Source organism: Cyrtonyx montezumae, unplaced genomic scaffold (assembly GCF_038088225.1).
Source record: "Cyrtonyx montezumae isolate F1298 unplaced genomic scaffold, pur_monq_1.0 scaffold_3, whole genome shotgun sequence".
Taxonomy (NCBI): Eukaryota; Metazoa; Chordata; class Aves; order Galliformes; family Odontophoridae; genus Cyrtonyx; species Cyrtonyx montezumae.
In genome coordinates this window covers 105,993,096-106,020,426 of record NW_027072034.1, presented here as the reverse complement: position 1 = coordinate 106,020,426, position 27,331 = coordinate 105,993,096, and positions in this window count along the sequence as shown.

Sequence of the window (27,331 nt, the reverse complement as noted above, 5' to 3'; positions counted from 1 at the left end):
TTATTATTTGCAGAATAATTCTTTATTTGTAGAGGCTGATAAGAGTATTGTAAATCACTGTTTGCAAATGTTTACCATTTTGGTTCTCTGTGCCTAGAAAAAAAGTCAGAATAAAAATGTGATCTTATTCACAATTCTCTTCATCATTTGGGTCTGATTTCCAAAGCCAATATTCATGTTTCTGCATAAAAAGTTATTTTGAAAACCTCTCTGCAGTTTCTGTGTTAATTACACTGCCTTTCTGAATGATTCTCTCCAGCAAAATATGTTTTACAGTTTTGTTTAATTTAACACAGAAGAGTATGCATAAAGTCTACAGAAATCTATCAAATTAATTGAAACGAAGAAATGCAGTCATTTGAAGGAATATTCTCACGACTTGTCTTACTTGTTTTTAGCAGCTTAAAAAATAGCTCGTCACAAATGTGTTTTATACCAATAATTCTGCCCCATACATGATTTTCTTTCATATTTTCTTTATTTTTTAAATAAATTAACTTCCCTTATGAGACTCTCCCAGTTCCCCGAGCTTCAAATAAGAAGTTGCTTGTAAAACAACACTTAAAAGTCCATTTCCATTTCAATAAGTGATAGTATCTTACTACATATTATAAATGTCAGTGATTGGTAATATATTAATGTTATATAATATCCTTTCTTCCCAAATCTTAGATTTTTTCTAATTCAAAATAGAATGGGAATATAAAGTGGAGCTGTATGTGCAGGAACAGAAGAGTAGAAGACAAGTATTAATGTAATAGGGAAAAGCACTAATTTTAGAACTTGGATTTTTCTCCTCGGAAAACTGAAAATTTCAACTTCTTTTTCTATCTGTACCCTCTGTCTGTTTGGAAGGCACAAGGACATCCTCAGAAAACTCAGTTTTATGATGAAGTGTGATTGCGCGGGGCACCATTGTGCTATGTGGCAGAGAGATATAAGAAGGGTTTTAGAAGAAGGGACACCCTGCTGTACACTAGGAGACCTATTTTGTGGTGCAACAAAAGATCTCTATAGAAACATTATATCCTGCAGCACAGTTCCTGGAAGCTTAAGAACTGGCTGCAAACCCTTATAGCTGGTTTATTACGTAAAAGCGTAATAAGTTACTACTGACTGTTAATTTTGAACTGTAAGAAGCTCTGTTTAAGGATTGTCTCAAGCAGACTTCCAGGGGCTTGTTTGTGCAAACATAAAGCAAACTTCTGAACATCAGCCAAATCCAGAATCATCTCACACTGCCTAAGAACCTCGGGCCTTGTTCCTCAAAGCCAGGCATTTTATTTATGCAACCTTTTCAATACGTTGGTTACATTCCTGCTGGCTTGATGCAAACTGCCTTCTATTTTGCTCCAGGCAGAGCTCAGCTCACTTTTGGAGTCAGAGCATGATGGACAGCAGTCAAAACCCTTGATCCAATTGCCAGCAATGTTCTGCAGGAATCTTAAAACACCGCTTGTATCTGGACTTGATTGGAAACAAAAGGATCGTCTGAATCATTCAGTCTTTGTATATATTCTTTCTTCTAGTACCTGTACCACCAACCACAGAGGGAGAAAAGGTCGGTCCTTTCACATTGCCTCCATGGTGTTCCAACATGGATAGCATGTTGCCCAGTGTCTTGTGCAGCCAAGACAGCCTAGTGGGCACTGTGATTGACAGCAGTCAGTGCTGGGAGGACAGCTGTCACTGTACAGCAGCAGTACCGATACAGCTAGCCACATCTGCAGCAAAAAATGTGTAAAGGGCTTACTTGAATGAGTGCCCAGAAAGAAACCTTGAAGGCAAATTAGGCAGCACTCCTTACTTCCTGAAGCGTGTCTTGGGGTAACTCAGCCCTTAGCCTCTCCTCATCTATTTCCACCTTTTGCTTCGTACATTTTCTGTGTTTCAACCCAAGTCAGATCCTCCAAGATGCCATGGGAACAGGCACCTCTTTAATTTGCATGAAGACTATATTCACTGTTTCTGCAATCACACAGCACAGGTTGCAAACAGGAAAAGAGGAATACAAAATGAAGCCAAACCTCACTCATCATGTCACAGCACGTCTTCACATCTTGGAGCCAGACACTGCAGGAAAGAACAAGTCAAGATATGAATGACCCTCTCCTCCTCATAAAGCCCCAAGCTGAAAATTTGAACATGGAGATACACATGGAAGGGTTTATGTATGTCCATAAACCCAAAACAACTGTCATAAGTTATGTATATAGTACTATCACTTCTTCATTGATAGGGCAGCACCTCTTGAAGAAAAACTTGATGATGAGTTAGCACTTCTGTCTCTCTCTGCATCCTTTGATTTAACTTTAATTTTTGCTTCTGTATGGGCACTCTATCTATAACTCTCGTATATTTCAGGTATTGTTCCTTTGACTAGTCTGCCAACATTTGAGTTGTGCTCATTTAAGAAACACACAATAAGCAACAGCTATTTTTTTTTTCTCCCCTAGTCACTCAGAGAATTATATAGCAATTATTTGTTGGAAATGACCTCATAGTTTCCTAATTTTACTTGGTAATCTGAAGAATAATTCTATTGTAACCTCAACACATAAATGCCTTGGAAGTATTCAGCTGGAACCTATAACCACAGAAGATTCCTGTGCTGTTGGCAGCTAAAATGTAGCCCACATTTGTAAGTGACAAATTATATGATAATAATAATCTATGTGGAGTTAGATGTCCTGGAAAACTGGATGCCTAAAGACGATAAAAATGACTGTGTGAGGATGGGGTGTAGAAGTAATATTTATATGGTGACTGTATGCTCAAAGGAAAACCAAAATAAAAATGTGTATTTCTGTAGCAACACTTTGTAATCAGTAAATGCTCACATGAAAAAAGTATTTTTGAATTTTTTGAAGTATGCCTTGGTGGATTTTGCTAGCACAAACTCTTCCTCTTAATTCCCTGCTTACCTTATTAAATAATTGGCTGATTCTTAAGAGTATTTTATGGTATCTCATCAACATTTAAGAATCACAGTTACGCTTTGCCACCTCTGTCTTTTCTTTTTTTTTGGCATCTTTATCTCCTTTTTATAGTACATGGCTGTGAGGCTTATTCACTGACTGAGTGAGTTTTGCTGTGGAAATCTTTTTTCTAGTAGCTTAGATTTCTGGCTATTTCATGGTTGCACTCTGAAAAGTTGTCATTACTTTGAAGGAAGTGGCTGGACAGTGGGTACAGTTCTCTCCAGTTCTTTTTATATCAGATACTCTTCATCACCCCTCAGCATGCAACCCTGAGCTTTGACTTACTGTCTTATGATTAACACAGCTCCACCGTGTATGGTACTAGCACATGAGCAAGTCTTCAGTGAGATACAAAAACCTTTCTTTTTATAAAATGAAAAATTGACTATTTCAGATCACTACACCAGCACAATGTGGACAGATTTCTTGTTTGATGACAGCAGCTTCTGACCTAAATACAATGTGATTAGAAAATTAGTCAAAATTGTCCCTTTGGATGCTGCAGACTTGAAAAACTCCATTCCAAGGTTTTCCTAAAGAAAAAAAATTCTGTCGATTAACAACACATTTTCTTATAAATATCTTTGAGTCTCAAGCCTCCCTCAGGAAGACAGACCCTTCTTTTTGTTTGCTCACTCCACCTGCACAATCCACACTGGATATGTAATATTAGTAATAATTTTAAGTCATAAAGTAATGAAGTGAGCTTATTATTTTAATTTTGATAGTCCAAGAGCACCTAAGCCTCTTGAGCGTTGTACTGCTATCCTTGGGGGATTCGTTATATAGCTTTCCAGCATTCTTCTACCTTGCTTATTCACAGTGAGTCCATGTTTGTTCCAGCAGAAACAGTGATTTCTAAGTGGATAGATTGGGGTAACCTGGGCCATAAGCTCAGCAGTAGGCAAAAAGACAGCAGAGGAGGTATTCTGTCTTACAGAAAAACTTCTCATTAAAACCTTTTCCTAAAATTAAATTACAGCTAAAGAAGAGGAATGCTGTTCACAAAGAGACTGAGCTCAAAACAAACAAACAAAAAAAAAAAAAAAAAAAAAAAAACGCACCAGAGCTCTGCTGTTTCAGAGTTATTTCGTAGTGTCTTCAAATAGTGCTTTTAAACTATTATATTTAGTTTAAAATATAATAAATCCAACAGAATTTAATCCAACAGAACTCTGAAACACAGCTTATATTAGACATGTAAGCAAAGTGCTTTAGGGCCAACATTCCCGTTCATACAATAAAAGGGTAAGTACCTATTTAGGTGCTTTGTTCAGCTTGAATCCTGCAGTCTTCTCTTCACATGAAATTAGCCTGTGTGAACTTTAAAACACAAGCATTTTAACCATGAATAGTGCAATCAAGAGGTGGAATTATTCACAAAAACTCCACACAATTATTACGAGTAATAAATGCTGAAATCTCAGTGAATGACAGCATGGGATGATTCAGTGGTCAGTTGGAGGGATGGCAGAGCTTCTACAGTTTACATAAAACTTCATTTCAGTAGCCCCCAAAGCAGGAGTGCTGCATCTTTCATTAAACATAACTGTTAATACCTCATAGCATCAAGCTCTTAAATCTCTGTAACGAGCAGCAGGCATTTCAATAAAGTCAGAAATAGTTATGACTTTGTGAAATATTACTGCTTCATGCATCTATCCATTTTCGGCAGCTAAAGACACCATCAACAGTCCCTTTTTCTACTTACTACCTCTGATTTACTGGCTGATTCTGTTATTTCTGTTGTGCAGTTGATAGGACATAATTATTTCAAGTGGAAAGAGAGAACTTCTAATAGAAATTTTATTGCAGACAGTTTCTGCTTCAAATTTATTTAGTTCACCAGACTCTAACATCGAGGAAGATGTACTGGTTTGCAAAGGGAATAAAAATGACAGAACTGCGATGAAAATGAGCAATAAATAGTGAAGGATATATTACCAAATCGTTCGTTATTTCAGCCATGTAGTTTCCCTACTATAAAATCAAAACAGAATTCAAGCCGTCGCTCGCTAAATGCATCAAAGGCCCTCGGAGAGACTCAACTCAAGATTTATTCTCCATTTAAAGCAAACAGTCTCTTTGAGAAAAAAAAAATGCTTCAACGGTTCAGCTCTAAAAAGGAGTGCTTTGTTTCTTTTTTCAGGTTATTTAACTCCATTTTCAAGGTGCCTCCATCAATTTCAGAATTAAAAATGGTTTTGAAATGAGGACTCCAGACTTTCTCTATCAAAAACTTTTCAATTAAACTATCCCTGCTACCAAAATTGGGATTTTCTCTGCAGTTCATATTACGTGCCTTCAAGACATCACACTGTACGAAGCACGATTTTCAATTTTGCTCGAATTCTTTTACATAGTACAGGGGTCTTTCTTACATTTCGAGCATGTAATATTTTCCAGTGCTTAACTAGAGAGCAAACGCATCGGAAGATGAGCAATTGCTTCCTGATGCTTCTCTTAACGACGTGATTCAGGAGCAAAACCAAATGCAGGGCCAGCAGAACGGACGAGGAGTTGTCCTGCTTTGTTTGGAAGCCGGGCACCAGGGAGCAGCAGCTCCCAGGAGTTGAGGAGGGGCCGAGCAGCAGAGCAGCTCCGTGGCAGGCAGCGTTTGCGATAGGGAGCGACGCGGCGACTTTCGATTTGGGAGACAGCGTGGCTCAGACGGGCTCTAAAAGGAGATTTTGTGTTATTAGCGGCGACCGTGACCGTTTTACCGACTTGCACTTTAACATGTACCCGGGGCAGCTCAACATACCCTTCCCCAGCTCCTGTTCTGGGGCTTTCTGAGCCTGCGGAGCTTCAGCGTTTGAAAGGGAAACTGCTAATTCTCGGTCAGATATAGCGCTGGGGAATCCCAGTGCCCGCTGACTGACCCTGGCACTCATCGTATAAAGCCATCAGAGCTTCAGCAGTAACAACTTAGGCTTCCATCATTCATTTTCCCACTTCCATCTACTGCATGTCCTTGTTTTCTACCCAAACCTGCTCTCCCTGTATTTCTCTGGGTTGAGAGATCACTACCTTTTACTGTGGCAGCCTTGGAGGATTGTCCATTATGTTGAGCCATTTTGGAAGATGAGAGAACATCTGTCATACACCAAGCTTTTCCGTGCGCCTGAGCACCAGCACGACAACCCAGCTGCCTCCCTCTGGCCTCAGAAATGCTGAGTAACTAATTGCTATAGCGAGCAAAAGCACACAGATAATTTAAAGATGATGTGCTGAGTCTAAAGAGGGGCCCAGCTATCCCATCTAGCCACTGCAGGTGCAGACAGGGTACGTGAGAATCTGGCCTAATGTCATCCTTACATGCCTATATCCCCCCCCTTTTCTTGAAGTCAGAAGTTAGAAACTTTCCGAGCAGGATGTGTGTGTTTAACAGCCACAGACCACACTGTCCATGTTGCTGACTGTAGAACAGAAATTATTCACTCCTTCTCTATATCTTTCTGGATATTTATATATCTTGGGAGAGTCCTGTTCAGATGTTTCATTGCTTTTTTTTTTTCAGTGATAACAGTCTTCACACGTTAAGCTCCTCTAAGCACAAACTACTCTCTACTCATTTTTGTTATCCTTCTCTCCTAACTTTTCTAATTCCTCTGCATCTTTTAATGAGGAAGAGGTTGAGAAAGAAGTTGACACTATCTATAAGATATGACAGCATCATTAGCATAATATTCTCAGTTTTATTCTCTAGTGCATCCTAGTCCATCCCTGACATTGTTTGTCTTTTTGACAACTAAATGTGGTCAAGCAGATGCCTTTGGAACAGTGTCCTAAGCTTTTCCTCATTGCTAAAACAAAACCAGTCAAATTTGGATCAGATTGTTGCCTGTGTACTCTTAGGACTGTGTTCCTGCACTCCATTACCTTGTATTTATGAAGGGTGAATTTTATCTTCCATTTTATCACCTTCTCAGCATGATGCAAGCTTTTGAAATTCTGCAGTCTGCTTTAGTTTCCATTGCCCTGAACCATTCTGAAATACCAGCAAACTTTCTGCTCTTGCTGTTCTTTAGCTTTTCTAGGTGATTTGTGGCATGATGAACAGCACTGCTGCCAGCAAGGTACCCCTGGGATTCCTGGGTAACTGCTCCAGGAAGAAGGCTGACCATTTATTCCTGCCTTCTCCATCTGCTTTGAGCAATTATTAATGCACAGAAAACTCCCCCTGAAGTGAGATTTTTGTAAGACTATTTGGGAAGGGATTTTGTGGGAAAGCTTAGGAATCCAACTGTAATTTTTTTTGCTCAAGTTACCTTTGTCTATAACTGCAATGATACTTCCACAGAACTGCACAGGGTTTGTGAGGCATGGTTTCTTCTCTTGTAAACTCTCTTCACTCATCTCCAGTAAGTTTTGTGTATTCACGTCTACTAATTCTGCTCATTATTATAACTTCCATCAGTCTGCCTCAGCAGGAAGTCAAATTTACAATTCTCTGGTTTCCTGGCTCCCCTCCGGAGATTATTTTAAAAATTGAGGCCACATTTGCCACCTTCCATTACTCTGGAACCTGGGCCAACATAAGCGATAGGTTACACACTACTGTTAAAAGTTCAGCAATTTTATATTTGAATTCCCTCAGATCCCTCGAGTGATTGTTACCTGCTCCTGGCAATGCGCTGCTACTTACTTTATTGATTTGCTCTAAAACCTCTCTAATGACAGTTCAATTTAACACAACCCCTCAAGCCTCATCCAGTAAGTAGACTTTGTTGTGCAAAAATCCTTAAACTTCTCTGTGCTGAATCCATTTGGTCTCCTCTCCTCCTCCTCTCCTCTCCTCCTCCTCCTCTCCTCTCCTCTCCTCTCCTCTCCTCTCCTCTCCTCTCCTCTCCTCTCCTCTCCTCTCCTCTCCTCTCCTCTCCTCTCCTCTCCTCTCCTCTCCTCTCCTCTCCTCTCCTCTCCTCTCCTCTCCTCTCCTCTCCTCTCCTCTCCTCTCCTCTCCTCTCCTCTCCTCTCCTCTCCTCTCCTCTCCTCTCCTCTCCTCTCCCCTCCTCTCCCCTCCTCTCCCCTCCCCTCCCCTCCCCTCCCCTCCCCTCCCCTCCCCTCCCCTCCCCTCCCCTCCCCTCCCCTCCCCTCCCCTCCCCTCCCCTCCCCTCCCCTCCCCTCCCCTCCCCTCCCCTCCCCTCCCCTCCCCTCCCCTCCCCTCCCCTCCCCTCCCCTCCCCTCCCCTCCCCTCCCCTCCCCTCCCCTCCCCTCCCCTCCCCTCCCCTCCCCTCCCCTCCCCTCCTCTCCTCTCCTCTCCTCTCCTCTCCTCTCCTCTCCTCTCCTCTCCTCTCCTCTCCTCTCCTCTCCTCTCCTCTCTCTCCCACTCTTTTCTTCAAAAAAAAAAAAAAAAAGTGGTTTTTTTTGCCCTTTTCTACTCTTGCATTTGACTTCCAGGATGTATACTGTCATCTGTTTTCCCCATTTGAAGGCTGTTTGGATTTTTCAATTCTAGACAGTTACTTTACCCTGATACATATTCATACAGGCTATTCTATTTCTGTTTTTTAATTCTTAGATTTGGTTTAGGTCTTTTTAGTAGGTAATGTACATTTTCTGTAAGAGTCTGATAAGGTGCCTGTAAAAAAATCTCCTTTTAAAACTTTTTATTTTTATTAATCACTCTTCTTAAAGTGCAATGATAATATAATTTACTTTTTGACATTTTTCTCCTGTTACAATATGAACTTTGTTATTACAGAGCGTCATTTTTATGCTTCTATCTTGAATTCTGTGTCTTCTATTCTGTGTCTTGCACAATGACCACAGAATGCTTTTCCTCTTGTACATCTCTGCTATTCATTTAGATTGGAGTGTATGGTTTTCTGTTTATTTGTTCATTTTTCTTGGGAAAACAATAATTTGTGATTTCCACAACTTTTGGCTCTATGTGATGCCTGTAATGACATGTGTCCCTTGTCATTATTATTCTATTTCTGATTCTGGTCACCACTTTGTTCCACTGATGTGGAGCGTTGTTATCCCTTTGCTAACTGTTACTCCACAATTTCAATCCACAGAGTTACCCTAAGACATGGATGACCTAGTCATATTATTTTACTGACACGGTTTTCTTTAACACACATACTGCTCCTCTACCAGCACGGGTTTCTTTAACACACATACTGCTCCTCTACCAGCACAGACCACTATATTTTCTGATTTAATGTTTGCCTTAGTGTTACATTATTCCCACTGATTTCCTTTCCTTCCTCCCAGTTCACATACTATCTCATAGAACAATATCCTCATTTAGAGCTGAGAATTTCCGCTCATCTGCTTCTGGTTTTAGACCATTATCTTTTGCCTACGGGCATTATCCATTTTTACTTTTATTCTCGTCATATACTCTATTTGATCCTAACTTTATTTGCTCTTTAATATCGTCCAGTAATTTTACTGACTTTTTTTGCATACTCCTTTTTCCAGAAGACAGAGATTTTTTTCACTTCCCCTACAGAAGATTAATCATCCTAATTGGGTGTGATTAATTATTTTTCATCTTTCTCTTATGCTTCCATAACCTCTTAAAGTGATGTTTCCTAAACTTCATTGCCCTTGCAAAACAAAGTACAGAATTATGTTAAGTTGATATTAATGAGATGATGTCTACAAGTGCGACTCGTCAAATAAAGGTGCATTCTGTGATATAAAGTATTTTTGTTATTTTCTATATTTTTTCATTACTAACAATAATCTAGTAACAATTTAAATGTGCTCCATGACCGCTGTATGACCTTACTTAGTAACATCTGAACTGCGTATCCCCAATTAGCAGCAAGAGCAGCACTGAACTCCATCACAAATGCATGTGTCTCTTAGAAATTGTGGGAAAGAGTGTTGGATGTACATTAGGGGGTCACAAGGTAATGTAAATCACACCTGGTACCACAAGTCCCAACCATTCATCCAGATACCTCATTTTTCTTTCTTTATTTCTTATTATCACAAAAAAAAAAAAGAAAAAAAGAAAAAAAAAAACTACCCAGTAGAACACCCTTTATTTTAAGAGATGATCTTTAAATCTACACTGAGAATAGCTGAAGCTTCACTTCAGCAAAGCAATACCTGCTCCTGGCCCTGATCCTGTCAATGGATTTGATGCAGAGCAAGCATGACCCAAGCCAGCCTGGAGCCCAATTGGGCTGAGGGAGCTGGGGCAGGTGGGCTCCTTGATGGAGCCAGGTGCCACGTGGGTGTGCAAATAAGAGCTGGCCTCAGTGCTATTAACCTCGCTGACAGGAATGATTTCTCATGTTCCTATCACAGTTCCTCAGATTGGAAATAGAAAAATTACAGATAATTACTATAGTAATAATTATTACGCTGTTAGTATTAACTGTGTATTACACTGTTAATTTTGAATCATGAAGTATTAGTGATGACAATATTCAGTATATATGTAGATTGCTCTGGAAGTAATGCCTCCTATTTTTTCCATTGAAATGACAACAGATACAATAACACTACTTGACAGAGCAGATTCTGAGCTACAAAATACCAATTTTTTACATAGCTACCACCATTAAGTGTGCATTTTCATCAGTGATGGCAAGAGCCTGAGTGCTGCGCTTATAAATATCTCCACCAGCAGGCATGACCCAAGGATGCTGTTGCCACTGCTAGAATGTACCACCCACTATCTCACTGTGTTCACATCCACATTGTGATATCCACAGACATTCAGCAAGTGTTGGTGAATATCACTGGGTGTCATCTTTTTTTGTACATGGAGGAATTCCATTCCACACCTTTGTTTCATATGTGCTTCCATGACAGACATCATTCTGTCAGACTTCCCCTCTGCTGCCTTCTGTCACACAGCAACAAAACATAATGGAATATTGGTGGGAAGAGACTACTGCCATATCACTAATGTCTACCTCTGATTGTGGGTTGGTATAATCAAACAGGAGGCATTACTTTTGGAGCAGCCTTCATACATGTGAATGAATATATACAAATGCATTTATGGGTTTAAAACATACCCAAACACACATACATGCATGTGTTGGCCCTCACACACAGAAAAACCACTGATTTGAAAAAGAGTATGGGAAAAGAAAGAAACTTTTCCCAAGAACCAAGTTAGTAACTAAGCACAGCAGGAGGAGGTAAAGAGCTGCAGTGATATCAAAAAAAAGGCAGTAAAGCAAATAATCAATTCTGTAAAATGTCAAGGAAAAAATGAAACACATAAGCTAAATGGTTTCTCTCAAGGAAGTATCTTTCCCTGCTTCATTTGGAGTCTGAAGAAAAGTCTCCAGGTGTCAATTTTCCTACAGCAAATGGTATTTTCCAGCACAGTACCTCAAACACAATTGTTGAAGCTTGTGGCAGGTGAACCAAGTTGTTGCACATCCTAGGAAGGAAGGAAAATGCTTCAAAAGGCCTAAATAGACTGGATCAATGGGCCAAGGTTAACTGTATGAGTTTCAATAGGGCCAAATGTCGGGTCTTGCATTTTGGTCACAACAACCCCAGACAACCCTGCAGCCTTGGGGGGCAGTGGCTGGAAAGCTGCCTGATGGAAAGGAACCTCGGTGCACTGATGGTCATTTGGCTGAATATGAGCCAGCAGTGTGCCCAGCTGGCCAAGAAGGCCAATGGGCATCCATCAGGAATGGTGTGGTGGGCAGGGAAGAAATTCTGCCCCTGTACTCAGCATTGGTAAGGCCACACCTTGAGTACTGTGTTCAGTTTGGGGCACCTCAGTACAGAAAGGACATTGAGGTGCTGGAGCAGGTCCAAAGAAGGGCAACAGGGTTTGTGAAGGGCTTGGAGAATATGACATACGAGAAACTGCAGGAACTGGGGCTGTTTAGTCTGGGGAAAAGGAGGCTGAGGAGGGACCTTACTGCTCTCATCCAATATCTGAAAAGTGTTTACAGTGAGAGCGGAGTTGGTCTCTTCTCACTGATGGCAGTGACAGGATGAGGGGAAATGTCCTTAAGTTGTGCGGGGGTAAGTTTCGGTTGGCTATCAGGAAACACTTCTTTATAGAAAGGGTTGTTAAGCACTGGAATAGGCTCCCAGGGAGGTGGTTCAGTCACCATCCCTGGATGTGTTTAAAAACTGTTTGGATGTGGTGCTCAGGGAAATGATTTAGCAGAGGGTTGTTAGAGTTAGGGTAGTATGGTTAGGTCGTAGTTGGACTCAATGATCTTTAAGGTCTTTTCCAACCTGAGTGATTCCATGATTCTATGATTTAAAACCCTCTTTGAAAGCAGAACTGGACAAGCAAGGACAAGCATGGGGGAGAGAAAGATGTCCGGAAAACCAGTGCTGAGAATGCACAATTCCCTGAGTCTGTTAGACTGAACTGGAAGACAAATAGATGTTCCTGTCTTGCTGAGTTCTCCCTGTGTTTGTGGGGTTGTCCTTACATGATCCATTTGCAGAACTGAGTCACGGAGTTGGGATAAGGCTGAGAAGTGCTTGTAGGATGGTTGTCAGCAACACACAGGAGCAATGTGTCCCAAGGGCTTGTGGATCTCTCAGTACAGCAGTAGGCACTGAGTTGGCAAAGGTCTTAATTAATAAAAACCACAGCAAAGAAGTTATTTTTCTCCTCAAAAAATAAATGTGTTTTAATGATTTTTATTTAAATGCAGTTAAAGAATTATCATGAGCTATATTAACTCCCAATCTTAAGCTATTAAAAGCTTTTAGGTTATATAAGGAACACCATAATAGGCAATATATTTTTCTTAAATGAAATTTCTGTAAAAGTCAATTAGCATATGAAATCACTAGCTGGGCTCTGGAATTCGCTGAAGCACTAAATTTCTTTTTGGCAGTCTGTAGTCTCTTCTGCTGGAAGGATGTTTTCTTCATATCAGATCTGTACAAAGCAATAACTACTTCAATAATGTAATAGAATTTGAGAAACCAGATGGGATTTGGGAAAAAAAAAAAAAGCAATCAGAAAAGCCAAGTTTGCTCTTCCAATTTATTTATAAAAATGAGGTGTGAGAGGCTAACATATTTCAATCCCAGAATTCTGAAGAACATTGATCAGAAACCATCAGTTCAATTGTTGCTATGAATAATGCCTTCTTTGTTTAAGGTTTCATTTTATTGCAAATGTGTAGCATGCTCTGATTCAAACTTCTGTTGTTCATTTGACACAGGAACTGTATTTTTAAGCAAAGCACACAATATATGTACAGTATATCACCTTGGCTACAAAAAAGCAAGTATCAGTTTTAGTTATGGGCTACTTTTAGTACCAAACCAACATATTTTAAAAGCCACCCAAAAATGAGAATCAGTCTGCTTGTAAGAAAGTAATATCCAAAATCCAAACTCTAGAAGGTCAAAATACTTTGAAGCAGGATTCTTTGATTTATGAGTTAGGTTATTTCAGATCATCCAGTGCTATTCTGCCTTGGAAAGCACAGGACTTCTGCTGCTGAGCAAGGACCCGCCCCAGAGCTCTGACACACTCTGCAGTGGGCTGAGAGCTCAGGGCCAGGAGGGTATGCTGGTCTGGGGCTGTGATTTCCCTATCTGACACAGGGGCCTGCAAGTTTTTTGTCTAATTTTGTGCAACCTCTGCTGGTTCTGAAGTATCCAGAAGATAGAAATGTTGCTGAGAGCCAAGTTAAAGACTGGATAGCCTTTAAAGATGTTTATATATTAGAGAGGTTAACTTGGGACTTACCTTTGGAAAGAATATACTTCAGAGAGAAATTTTGTTTGGTGTGGCTATTAGATTTGATAATGATTTCGAACTAATAAGTTGAATTTTATTGTAGACAGCTAGCTTCACAATTGAGGAGTGATGTGAAAGCCAAGGAAACCAGCAGTTGCCCAACTCTGTGCCCCAGCCCATTGTGCACACTAGTATACTGGCCCAACTATCACCTTGTTGGGATTCTCCTGTTTGTACCTCCTGCCATCTTCAAAGCCTAGCAGTTCTGACAGGAAGACATCATGAGATGAGGACTTCACCATGCCCATGTTAACAACTGAATTGGTCAAAAGTGAATGTTATTTCTCACTTGATTTTATACAGCTTCCAGCCACTGATCTGGTTGCGCTATTCCCCCTTAAAGTAGAGATCACTTTTTTTTAGCCTGTATTTCCATCTCCTGAAAGCAGTTACATGATATAATCAATTATTTACACTTGTCTCTTTCTACCAGGAGCACTGTTCCAGCAGTCAGAACAGTCACTGATACCTCTGTGCCTTGGACAGTGACACTCACATAAATGGGTGAGAAGCCAGATTGTCTTATTGATTTAAAAAAAAATATATATATATATGTATATATATATATATAAAGTTAAAGAGCACAACTTTTTATTATTTTTTTCTGTGTTCTGTTCTGGCAGAAAAATACATCATCTAGTTCATCACATGTATGAACCCACTGTGACCTACTTGAGAGGTGTTGGGGATTACCGACATTCTGGAATCACGTGGAAATTTCTCTCCTTAAACAGGAGAGTTCACTGTTTCCTGATGCAGGTGCAGTGCCCATGCTGCCTGCTGCCACCCTTTCTGATAGCAAAGACATGAAACTTGTTCAAACTGGATTGCCAGAGTTTATTTATTGTGCTTTACTGAGCTTCCCCCTTTTAATCTCCTTAAACAAAGTGCCACTTCATAGCGAAACTCAGCTGGCTCCTCACTCAGATGCTTTGACCTTTCCCTGCTCAGCAGTGGCTGAGGAGCCTCTTCTGGTCCCGAAAAGCTCCTGCAGAAATCCAAGCACGGACCCACAGGAGCAGCCCTGCTCATGCAGGAACACAACCAGTCCTTGTTTCTCTGCTCTCTGCACTCTGAATTACTTTTGGGGTGGTTCCGTTGCTCTGTTGTGTTCTTCAGAGTACAATTCTTTCTACAAATTCACCTAGATTAGCTCTGAGCACACAGCCGCCACACCACCTGACAATGCCTTTTGGGAAAGCGGTCAGAGAATGCTGAGAAGAAGAGGGAGACCCTGTGAAATGTGAGACCCAGAGGTAATAGGAGTCACAGTGAGGAAGTCACAGGTCTTGGAGATGGTGGTTCCTCACTTTTCACTGCAGACCCTGCTCTTCCCACTGGGAGATATCACAAATGCTGCTCCCAGTTGCACACTTTGGGTCTCCCACGGGACTGTCAGCCCATGCCAATCCTCCTGGAGGGCAGTCTGGTGGGACAGCAACTCTGAATCAGGAAAGGACGTGCCCCAGTCCCCCAGAATTTGACCCAAGTTATTTCATCTCAGTCAAAGGACTATTTTTAAACACAAAAGTGTAGGAAAGAAGGGTTCTGCAGTCATGATTTCAGGGCTTGCGGTTGTCCTGCCTCCAGCCAGGGCATTGCAGGGTGCTCCATCAAGGTCTCCTTATGGTGTCTTGGTATTCAATTTTCACTCTCTGACATACAATTCTTTTCCTTATCTTAATATCTGCATCCCATAATTACTTGACTTCTCTGTTTTCTGTTTCTTTGTTAGAGAAATAAGATGGACAGTGGCAATGCAGATGTTACTGAAGGAGAGCGTAGACCCTTCAGTGGCCCATTTTTTGGTACTCTCCAGCCTCCACAATTGTCATGGTAGGGCTGCTACAGGATACATCACTGCTTGCCACCTTTAGCATCTTTTTTAGGCTATTCCATCCTTATTATCATTTAATAGCCTTTTTCTCCACTCCATTATATCGTTTCACATCCAGAATGTTTTCAAATTAAGGAAGGTGTCTCAGTAGACTTTCTTTGACATCTGTGATGCAGCCTTTTAGTCCTCCTTATGGGTGGGTAATTGCTTGAAAATGAATGGGGTACTCTTTATGCCATGCACTTTCAAATTACTGTTGGTTGTTTGTTGTTTGGTTTTTTTGGTTTTTTTTTTTGTATTTCCCTGCAGCTTCTCCTTGATTCTAGCCAAGTCTATAATCTTATCTACAGTATTGACTTTGGTAGCATCCCTGAGTACAGTGTGTCCAAACTAAGCAGAGGGGCAAGTGGCATACAGAGCAATCTATCAACAGTGAGTCACCAAATAAAAAGTTGTCCTGGTCACTGTGTTATCAGTGTACTGACAGTTCCTGCTTTTTCACTGCAAGCCACGGAAATCTACCTTGTCCTTGATTACTCCTGGACAATATATCAATGGCCGTTGGACAGAAAGGCTAGCCAATACTCAGGGTTTGCAAGGAGAATTGATTACAGAAGTCAATTATTAGCTCCCTGGGTCTGCAATGGTTATTTATAAAACATGCAGTATTTTACATAAAATCTCTATTTGAACACAGTAAGAACAAAGTTCTGGCAGTTTCCTTGCCCACGATTTCCAATACTGCTCTTCCAGAGAGTACAGTCTGCCTGTCCCTTCTCTTAGGGATCTGACAACAACTGTCCTTACTTGCTGGCTTGGTCTTGTGTATTGCATCTTTTTGTTTGTGATAGGGCAGATTCACCCTAGGAAAACTGAATTTTTGGTGGTGTCTTATCTTCTGCAGCAATGGCTAGCAATTTCCTCAAGGAAATGGTTTCAATTATTTTTTACATTTGAAGATGATTAATCATTCCTCGTTTTGGATGGAATGTAAACAGTTGCATGCACTGAGTCTATCCAGGTCTGTGATTACTGACAACTACCACATTGCCAGAAGTCTGACAAAAACCATGACCATATTTGTTAAACTGTGCAAAACTGAAGTCTACAAGCTGCAGTGATGCTCTCATCTTACTCTCACTTATTTTAATTAGATTCATTTAAAATTTTGTTGTCGGAGTATTTCTTAGAAGATGAGCCCAGGAGATGGTCTGGTTTCCAAACGCAATTATCACCTAGAAGGGATTTGTTGCTGTCATGTCTAGACAAGGAAAACACACTAGTGAAGCTGCTTTCAGTAATGCCAGCTCTCAGCTGGGAGCGGGAAGTTATTTTGTATTGCATATGCAATTTTTATAAGAGGGAGCATCAGTGTGTCATTTAAACATTTTCCATGAAACAGAGGCATGTTGCTAAGCTTTGGAAGCAGCTAATGAGTTGCTGTAGCCTTACTGAAGTAGGGAAAGAGTTCATCTTGCCTATTTTAGATTCCTCCAGTGCGGATTTCACATTTGAGAGAGCAACTTGAGGAAATCATGCTCGAGAAAGCATTGTTCGCTTGGTCTTCTTGAGATACTGCTTCAGTAAGCAACAAGTACAGCCTAGAAGTTTACATAAACATCCACAGCTATCATAGGAGTGTGGATCATGATGTCAGCAGTGGGTATCTACATTACAGATGTCCATATTTCCTCAGAAAAATCCCACTCTGTCCGTGTGGGCAGGTGAGACTGTTCAAGCCACACGCTGTCAACTTCTCCAAAGCATCTCCATAAATGTTTGGAAGGAAGATCTGCCAGACAGGGGAAGTGGAAGCAAGGAAAAATACTGAAGTGAACAAGAGGACAACAGACCCAGTCAGGGTTATGGCATCAGTTAAGCATCATCCTACAGCCAGACTTGGGAAGATCTGGAAAAATGGAGGCTGCTTCCCATGGAGGGTTGGCCATGGGCTCTTGACTTCCATGAGCCTCCCAGACCAGAAGTCTTTGCTCCTCTCACACCTTGAGTGATGACTTCTCTCCAAGTACATGGGATTGGTGAAGTGGAAGAGAAAGGTGGGGCCTTGGGTGGGCAGTGCAGTGGTGAGGAGGTTGGTGTGATGGCCATCTGCTCCACCTCCTCATGCCCAAGGGCAGGTCTCAGTGGATAGGCACCAAGCAAGGCTCCACAGATAAATATCTGCAGAAACATTTGTCAGTTTCATCACTCAAGACAAGGAACATTCTTCTCAGTATGTCCTGCTTCATATGTCAGTATGTCCAGCTTCTGAGGACGATGTGACATGCTACCACAGGTACACTGGGGTGGGACAATATCATCATGCTTTAGGTTACTTCTAATTGACATATGGATAAAAGAATCCTCAGTTTCTCACCACATTGATGCCTTTGCTATTTGATTCCAGTGCGTACATCTAAAATTAGTAGTTCAAAAGTATTTCATGGCAGGGGTTGTAAATGGTCTATTTTCCTAAGCCTGCTGCTCCTGGCTTATTTTCTGACATCTCATGAGTTGGCTTGTGGCCGGCATCGCATCTGCGTAAATTTTGGAGGTGAAGGTTCAGTAATATACTCACTAGCTAATATTTCACGAACAGATGAGCTGAAAAAAATCCATTAAGGCGTATCAGGTTTATTTAAACAAAGAGCATTATTATTTAATCTCCAGAATCATGCTAGAAAGAAAGTAGGAAATAAATCCTCAGCACTCCAGGATCTACCTGAGTCTCAGCGCAACATTTTCCCCTGCTGTGTTTTCCTTGGGGCACCTTATGGGACTTCTTGACACACTGTGAATGATCCCAGTTTACTATTGGTGGGACCTGCATGTGCCAGGGAGGGGGAATATGTACTTTTGCATTGCTAACAGCCTGAGCACCCATTTTGCCCACACCTTCAGAACACATCAGCCAAAGATATTTTAATGACCACCAATTACAGAAAAAGTAATCTACTGAATGATCTGCACAAAAAAGACAAATTTTGTGTACTCAAGGATTTGGCTTCAGACCACATTTCACTGGGGCATTCCCTGAAGTGTATCTCAAAATAAGACCAGTTCTATTTTTAGGGGTTCTATTTTCACAATGGCTTTTCTAATTTTAGGTGTAAGTTCCCACTACTGGCCCAGGTTCTTGCAGGTTTTCGACAAGAAGCAGACTCATAATAGAGGACAAAGTTCTCCCATGCAGCCTGCCTCCTTTAGTTCAGAGCTTGCTTCTTGAAGAAGCTAAGGATGAACACACTGTTGGGTGAGTGTAAGGGGCAGCAGCACTCAGTCCTCAGCCAGTCATTGTGTGCACTCATCATACACACCTTGTGAAGTTCATGCTGAGGTCTTTGGAAGCCAATTACTTCCAACTGTTAAAAACGCTTGCAGAGAGGAGTAAGGATAAGACACACTTGCTCTTTTTCACTCCTCATACACACACTTGTCCCTAAACTTGCTTTTCTTCTGGCATCAAGATAACACCACTGCCATTTTACCTCTTTAGAGTATGCGTGAAGTAATGTTTGTGAGCTCTCCTAAACCTGCTTTTGTACAGCTTTGCTCTGCTCCCTGCATTTTAGCTGCTCCCTACTGTGGCATCATTCTTGTCATTCCTTCTGATATTTTTGACTTTTGAGTTTCTCCACATCCTGTCATTAAGTGATTTCTTGAAGCCACATTGCGCACCCATGTTATTTTCTTTCCCTTTAAGCGTTTGTACTTGTCCACCATCTCAGCTAAGATAACCGGGATAATAATTTGGTGTTTACAATAGCTAAAAAAGTGAAGACCGTAGAGGATTTAGACATACCAGTAACATGATTTCATTTCCATATCACTGATGGAAGCAGCATGGCCTGAAGGACAAGGGCTGGCTGGAAAGACGAGACATTTACCCTCCCGTTCTTGTGAGACGCTGAGTAATTTCTTGACTCGCTCTCCTCCAGTTTTCCCAGCTGTACAATGAAGCTGACAGGGTGCCCTTAAGCTACACAGAAAGGAGGTGCAATAATTGGTGAATAACTATTAGAATTGCTTGCTTGATTTCAGGCCGTGACATTTCATCTCTCTGGAGACAGAGGTCAGTGAAGGGATCAGAGAAGGAAATTCCACATTGCTTGAAGGCAATGAAGGAATTTTTGTTACTGATGGTGAAGTGTGTAAAAACTATATGACAAAATTTTTAAAATCATGCATGAATGGCTTTCTATAATAATTTTGTCCTTTAATAACCCACTGACTGAATTCTTGTGTGTTTACCTTGTATCCTCTCAGGGTTGCTGATGTGGCTGTCTGTGATGACTTGTATCACTCCACTCCAAAGGATGGTGTATTGACCTTTCAGACAGCTTTGAACTATTCCTGTTGTTTGCCTCCAGCCATGGTGATACCCTTCACTGGAATTTTTTCAGCCATTGCTAGTCCAACTGGAGCCTGTGCATGGCCCAACATTAAATTCTTCTGCCTTAAATTAATAGTAGAAGGCTGAAAAGGAAAAACGAGGCCTATTTCTGAGCAGGGCAGGTGATTTAGTGCCAGTAAACATGGAGAAGATTGAATACTCAGTAATGAGGAGATAGTGTCCACCCTCAGCAAGTATGCCAGTCATACAAAGCTGGGAGGAGTAGTCAATACACCGGAAGGCTGTGCCTTTCAGCAAGACCTGGACAGACTGGAGAGCTGGGCAGCAAGAAACCAGATAAGGTTTAACAAAAGCAAGTGTGGAGCCTTACATCAGGGAATGAATAACTGCAAGTATCAGTACAAGTTGGGGGATGACCTGCTGGAGAGGAGCTCTGGAGAGAAGGACCTGAGGATCCCAGTGGAAACAGGCTGGCCATGAACCAGCAGTGTGCCCTGGTGGCCAAGAAGGCCAATGGGATACTGGGGTGCTTTAAAAGGAGCGTAGCCAGCAGGTCAAGGGCTGTGATCCTCCCCCTCTACTCTGCCCATTGGGTCCAGTTCTGGGCATCCTTGTATAAAGAAGACAGGGATCTCTTTGAAAGAGTCCAGTGGAGGGCTACAGAGATGATAAAGGACCTGGAGCATCGCCCCTGTGAAGAAAGGCTGGGTGACCTGGGTCTCACCCTTGAGAAAAGAAGACTCAGAGACGATCCTATTAATGTTTATAAATATCTTAAGTGTGGGGGCCAAAGGGACATGGCCAACCTCTTTTCAGCAGTCTGTGGGGACAGAACAAGGGGAAACAGTCATAAACTTGAGCATAAGAAGTTCCACACCAATATGCAGAAGGAACTTCTTCACAGTGAGGGTGACAGAGTACAGGCACAGGCTGCCCAGGGAAGTTGTGGATTCTCCTTCTCTGGAGATATTCAAGATGCACCTGAACATCTATCTGTGCAGCCTGCTGTAGGGAGCCTGCTTTGCAGGGGGGTTGGATTTGATGATCTCTAGAGGTCCCTTCCAACTCCTACAATTCTACAATTCTGTGATTTTTTTTGCCTCAGTCTTCACCAGCAAGGTCACATTGACCTTTGTGCTTAAAGACAGGGCTGAGGAAGAGAAGAATGACCAGCAATGGATGAGAGTCAAGCCAAGCATTATCTCAGAGGACCTGACTCATGCACATCTATTGAAATCAATGGGCTCCATTACAGGGTGTTGAAAGAGAAGCTAATATAATTCCCAGGCTGTTTCTTAGTGTCCTTGAAAGGGGGTAAAGACTAGGGGAGGTCCCCAGTGATTAAAGGAAAATCAGGCCATTCAGCTTTCCTTCAATCCCTAGGAATATTATGAAGGGAGTTCTCTTGAAGCATATTCTATGTTTCTGAGCATGTGGCAGAGAAAATGATTGCAATCTGTCAGCACTGGTTTACCAAGGACAGAGCATATCTGAACAACTTAAGTGCCTCCTATGACAAAACAAATGAATATGTGGAATAGGATAGAGCAGTGGGTGTCATTTATGTTGTCTTCAATTCTCTGTCCCACAGTATTCTTCTGTACAAGGTGGAACACTATGATCTTAATGGGTAAATGTGTGTAAAAATAGTTGGGTAGATGGACTCAAAAGGTAGTGCTTAATGGGTTGTATCCAGTGTAAAGGCCTGTGGCAAGCAGAGTACCACAGGATCTATCCCAGGACTTGTACATCACCTTTTTTGGTGACCAAGAGGAAGAGATGGTGCATGTTCACAAGATTTACAGATGACACCAAATCAGGGAGTCCAGTTGACATGCTAAAGGGCAGCTCTGCTGTTCAGGACATGCATAGGCTGGAGAAAAGGACCAATGGGAACCTTAGGAAATTCATCAGGGACAAATGTGAAGTCATGCATCACTCAATAAGTGTGAGACTAAGATGCTCTTTTTAGTCTTTTTTTATGTGCACATTCAGGAAGGCAGCAGCTCTAAAAGGGAAAATGTGGATATTGCAGATCATAATAATAATGCCAAAGAAGTACATATACTGCTATACCTCTACTCAATCTGTCTCTGTGAAGAAGTAGATTTAATTCCTACCAACTGGAAGAGATATTTTGGTTTAAAAATACAAGATCATGACATCACTGATGTTATGAAAAAAAACTGAGCAAGTCTCTTATATCTGCTTTAAACTTTCAGTGTTAAAAATCAGATCTTTTTCTAAGAACAGACCTACGTGGAACTGCAAGTTTTGTTTATTTTTCAAGGGTGATGGAATAAAGCTTCATATCAGTCCAATCTTTTTAATATTTGTAGATCAGCTTATCTTATTGGGCAGGCTGCCAAAACTGATTATAGCTGCAGAAACTTTATATTTGAAGAGGAATTTTATCAAATCACTCACATCTGGAAAAAGGCCAAGGAAAACAGTGGCTGGAGAGAGTGGAAATCATGTCTAAAAAACGGGATGAGAAACTGTGGAATAATTATTCAAAAGCTATGTGAATGTACATGAACATCTGCCAGGTGACCAAAATTGCCATCTGAATAAAGCATTATCCACATTTAAACCAGATTTAGCTAAACAAGCCATTCCACTAGGCATAATTTCACATTTTCCATACAGCCTTTCTATCAAGTTTGGATATCCCAAGAGCACTCTAAATTCATACCAAATCTTAATGCACACTAGCATCACCCTGAAGAGAAGCCCTTGGAAACAGGGACACCTCCAAGGGCATGAACAGAGTAGTGCTTAATTAGAGGTTGAAAGATCAAGAAGTGGTTCAGTGATCTCTGCAAACAAAAGTGGGTAAATACAGTGCTGTCCGCTGGAGTGGACTTTTAGGAATGAAGGCATTCATTGCATTTGTTTAGCCAGAAATACAGTCATATGTGCATAGGCACCCACTTCGTATATCAGCATGCCCTTTACAATCTATGGGAATGCTACATGCAAAAGTAATTTCTGAAGCACTACTGGACACTTTTTTTTTTTTCCACTGATGTGAGAAAAGGAGAAAAAGGATGGATTTTTTCCATCCCAGTTGTGTTCCACAAAATAGCTGTCCACAGCCATAATCATCAGGCACCCAGAACACCTGGGGTCTTCCAGGGGATATTAATCACAGCCCATGGAGGAAGGGAGGCATGCGAACACTCGCATCAGGAGGACTGGCTCCATGCATGGGACCAAGGGATAGCTCTTTGAAGGTGGAGTGAGACTCTAGCTTGCTTTGTGCTAATGTTCCAGGAGGAAGTCTGCACCAGCCAAAATTCCTCCAAGGATTCGGAGGCACCAAAGACTTTAAAGAAAAAATGTTATTTGGTTTCAGGCCATAATCTGCATCTGCATAGCAAGTTGCTCTTTGCACGTGTGTAAATTCAGCATCCCCACTCTCTTTGCTCATTTCAACATAGTTTGTGAGTTCAGAGTGAACTTCAAATGCAGATGTAGCTGGAAAAGATTTCTTTTTGAACTGACACTTCTTTTAATTCCTTCTGGACTGTTTTGCCTGGATTAAACACTCTAGAAGTGTGAGGCTCTCAATCTATTTGCCCTACATCATAAATTATGACCTAGAGATGGAAAGAATAGTTAGGTCACCTAGTTTATCCAGTATAAAATTTCACAAGGAGAAGATACAGGATGCTTTCCAATTGTTTATTCACTCAAAAGGGAATATTTGTAATTCATAAAACATCATTCCTGTGGTATTTTGGTGCCACTTGAGCCACCACAGATTATATTATATATATATAACAGAAATGCAGTTGCATGTGTGTGCATGTGCACATATATGCAGCAAGAGTAACAACAATGAGAAGCAAAGATTCAAAATTATGTGCAGAAAGCGTGTCTGCGCAGACAGATGCAGACAGACATGATCTCCTCTGCAGAACATTTTAACTTGGGCACAGAACTGCAGGAACATGGCTCGATGGTTTCCAGACCCGAACTGGCTTCCATTTGACCAGCTCAAAGCATGGCAGATGAGCACACCTGTCTGGACCCATCTGTGCAGACACGCCCAGACTTCCAATATATCTCTGGAATGAAAGGGAGTTTCCAGTTAGGATCTAAAATGAATATTTACTGGATAACACACATACTTACTAAAGCATTTGAAGTGGGAAAGACAAAAATGCCAGTAGAAGCTGAAATTAGATGATGAAATGCCATTTGCTAGGTTGTTTAAGTAGGGCTCACAAATCACAAGATTGTGGCAGATCTTCATCCCAGTGTCAGGTATTTATTTCAGAAAATAAAGAAGAACATGAAATATAAACACTAAAATTTGGCAGAGCTCAAAGAAGAAGAGTACAGAAGGAGGAGAAAACAAAATGAATTCCCTTAATGATGCTCACTGACTGAACTTTCCTTGGGTTCCGATAGCAGTGTTTCTCACCTTTTCAGCTCTCTGGCTTTAGGAGAAAGAAAGGGTAAAAACTTCACAGGCACTAGCATGACCATTAAATCTACCTTTAGCCATCTAAGCTGAGCTGTGGTCTCTCTGAAGGCAGCAAAGAACATAACTCACTCTCAGAGGAAGCGTTTAGGGAGACATGATTGAAGTTTAGGCAGAATAAGTGCCAGGTAGTAGACGTTATGGAGGCTGGTGTCTCTCTGTTTATATTGACTGTAGCAGTGAGTAGCTTAATCTAAATCACCTGAAGACAGGGGAGATGTATGTTAATGTAAAGGAAGAAACAGAAAGACAAGTAAATAATGTTCACAGAGGATTCTTCATGCACTGAGTCTACCTTTGGTGTTGGTGTAAGCCTGAGCATGAATGAGTATCTCAGAGAGCAATGAGACTCAATGTATCTGCAAATTCTGTAGCTGAAGAAAATGCTTCAAATGAATATTCTCAAATAGAACAGAACTTGGATGTTAAAAGAGATCGATTTGCTTTTGATCAGCTTCCCATCTTTCAATCCACATTCCTTGTCTAAATATGTACCTTAATCTATTCTGGTACTTCAAAGGCACCATTTCTTTTCATGCTGGTGCTAACACTTGGAGACAGTGCAAAACTGCAACTTGTATCGTGAATTTCCTCTGCTTATACAGTTATTGTCAGGTCAAATTAAAAACAAAACAGAAAAAACAAGAACAACAATCCGATCAACCACCTAATTGAACAAAAAAAGCCCCAACATTTTTTTTGCTCCTTTTAAGAGCCAGAATTTAGTCATTTTCCATTACTCAGCTTGGTAATGATTAAAGGTCAGATTCATCTCCAGCCTTCCTATTGCAACTACAGTCTTCCCATGTTATAATCAGAGACACTGGTATTCATAGGAGCATATTTAAAACATTCTTGGTAAACAGATCTGACACTTGCTGATTCTTTGTTACTCACCACTAACTTGACTAAATCAGGTAAAAAGGGATATGTAGTGGCAACCCTACACAACTCTAAACAAAGACTGTACCCAGAGTCTGACATTTACAGCATATGAGGATTGGTGCGTTCTACATGTCTGTTTGCCACAGTGCTGCTCTTGCAGGTCCAAAATGAACTCCTTATGTTAAAGAATGTGAGCAATAAGTGTGCTTACAACAAAGGCCTTATAACAAGCTAGAGGGGCTATCCCTTCCCCTTCGCCCCATAGCTGAGACAAAAAAAAAAAAGTTGGTGCTGTAATCCCTTTCCAGGTAAGAAAAAGCCAATGAGATTTTCATTGCTACCTCTTGGTAAAGAGACTAGCATGGAAAGGATGGAAAGTTGCCATATACTGTAAAGATGGTAAGCATTAGAATACCTGGCTGAAAAAGCTAATATAGCTCAGTGAGTATAACAAAGGGAAACCACATCCGCAGCAGCAGTAAATTATGCTGCTTGGCTGTAATAATCTGAAGGCTTCCCTCTACCAGGGTGAAGAGAAGTCCAGGCCTGCGCTATGGCTTGCTGTGTGCTTGATTGGTAATGACCTCTCGTGGTGAATCCAGATTGTCTTCCATAGCTTTAGCAAAGACCTCTCACAGTGTTCTTTGGGAATGAAGCAAATATCCAGCAGTGAACACCTCTACACAGCATCCTCGTTGGTCCTTCATCCTCCCTCCTAGAGCAACCCCCGTAAGAAGTTGCCAAACAGGTAACATCATGGCACCAGGAATACTTAGATGGGGACCAGCTGTGACTGGGAGAAGGCCATCATCTGAAAATTCGTAATGATTATTAGAATAACTAATGCTAATGTATTCCACTTGGACTGGGCCATCTGTTCCAGAGATTATTGCAGTTTAAAAAACATAAAGAGAAGCCTGAAGCGGTTGTGCTTCTCCGGGAATTTTTTTAATGAGTGTTTCATTTATAAAGTCCAGATTTTAGTATCTTACACAGCCACAAGACAACTAGGCCTACCTCAAACTGATCAAAATGGACTTTTTTCCATTGGGTTCAGCATCCAGCTGACTATCCAAACATCTGTTTCGTGGTTCATTCAACCTTATACGTCAATATGATGTTAATCTCCTTTATACACAAAAGCTGAAGCAGTGCCAATGATTTAGCTTCCTAGGAAGATGGAAGATCCTTTCTCAAGCTGTAAATCCTTCTGGCCTAATTCCAAAGCGAAAAATATAAATCACCAGAGTGGAAACATGGCAAATATAATTTTCTGTCTAAACAAGGGCAGTCTTAAATTTGGAAATTAATCAGACTCTTTCTTCAAAACCCTTTTAAATGACAATGAAGACAAATCTTCCAGAAAATTACTTGGGAAATTAATCAACCTCCTTCTTACACATTTTTTCCAGTAATTTTCTGGGAGATTTGTCTTCGTTGCCACTGAAAGTATTTCTAAGTGAAAGAAAATCTCTTCTTCAAGAACACAGCCAGAAAAAGCATTTTTTTAATGCATACAAAATTTTCTTCCTCTGTGCTATTTTCTAAATAATCTTTTTTTTTTCTTTATTTCTTTTTAACTGAAACTGAACTGTTATTCTATGCACCAGAGAGGGGGTAGGGGCAAAAGGCTTTTCATGCCTCACTTCTGCCCACAGAGCCAGCAGTGAGTGCAGTGGAACTTGGTCCCACTTGGGAAGCAGCCACTTACGGCTAGAGCCACTCCTGCATGTATGAGTCATGCATTACGTTTGCTAGAAGAAGATGAAGAGTCAAATGAGCACAATCCTATCTTTACTTCTTTATTCAGAAGTTTAAAAACGTATCATACACTTTCATATTCATTGAAGTTTCCTTTAGGTAGCTACAGCCATTTGCTTTTTATTGCTCTTTTGTATACGGTTTATGGTCTCCTTTCTCTACAGTGCAACTCCTAATAAATGATCATGTCTAACTATCCATGCCCTTGCCTTGCTTCCTCATTCCTTGCGATTTTCTGCAACAAAGAAGGGTAGGAAAATCCCAACTTCTTCAGAATCATACATAGAATATCCTGAGTTGG